We start from the raw sequence: 1,200 nt of genomic DNA, 5'->3' as shown, positions 1-1,200 counted from the left end.
AGAGAGGGCAGCGGGGCTCCGGCTGTCAATCAGGGGCGGGCTCTGATGTCCAGTACATTGTGTGGGTGTGGATAATGCAGGAGGCGGAGTATTGTCACTCACTGATCCCGACAGCAAATCCTCTCGGATTCATTTACCGATCTGGCTCTTTGCTGAGCATTAGGCAGCCTCCAGGACTTCACTCCCTGGAGGAGCCTCGCCGTATTATGATAATTTGTCCAGCGCTAAGGAGCAGAAAATGCAATTGCATGTGTCTCTAGATCACCAACTAGTGGAAAGGAAATTACAACAAGGTGCAAAACTTATAGAGTAGTTATAATAAGAGATTTTAATTATCCAAATATATCCAAGAGTTCCTTGTGAGTATTTAGGAACATTTTCTTCAGCAGTATGTGTCCTAAGAGAGATGAGACATGGCTAGACCTGGTTCTTGGAAACGGAGTGGGTCAAGTCGATCAAGTGTCAGTGGGAGAACATTTAGGGTCCAGTGATCACTGTATCACAAACTGCAACAAAAGACAAAGAGCCGCCCTAGATTGGGGAAAAAATGACAATGAAGAAGAACAGAGCTGGTCTGAATAAATTGGAGTCACAGGCAGGCAAGATTAAACGGTCACTGATCAATGGCTCCCTCAAAGAAGAGGTCATTTGGGCACAGTCAAGGTACATTCCCTCAGGAGGAAAAGATAGGGCAAACTAATCCAGAGCTTCCTGAATGACAAAGGTGATAGAAATTAATTAGAGATGTCAAGTAAAACTACAACTGAGGCTAAATATAGAAGGTTTAAAGTGGCGCGAAGAAGCAAATAAGAGAAGCAAAGGATGAAAAGAGACTGGCAGCTGACATAAAATGAAACCCGAAGGTCTTCTATCAGCATGTAAGTAGTAAAAAGGTGAAGAAAGGAGTTAGGAAGGACTGAAAAGGAAATTTACACATGGAAGCAGAGGGCATAGCTGAGGTATTAAATGAATACTGTTAGAGTATATGGATCAGAAACACCAAGGTATATGATGAAGTTAGACTAGGCCCTAACTATTTGTTATTTTTTCATTAATGTGAGGGCATGATGTTTCACTCCAGGTGCAATTTTACTGACACACTGGGAAGATTTTATCAACACAAACTTAACAACAGTTTAACTATAACAAATGAATTAGCTTAACATTTAACATTTGAACAATACTTAGACATGACAAGAT

This window comes from Mustelus asterias, chromosome 23, assembly GCF_964213995.1.
Source record: "Mustelus asterias chromosome 23, sMusAst1.hap1.1, whole genome shotgun sequence".
Classification (NCBI taxonomy): domain Eukaryota; kingdom Metazoa; phylum Chordata; class Chondrichthyes; order Carcharhiniformes; family Triakidae; genus Mustelus; species Mustelus asterias.
This window is presented reverse-complemented; position numbering follows the sequence as displayed.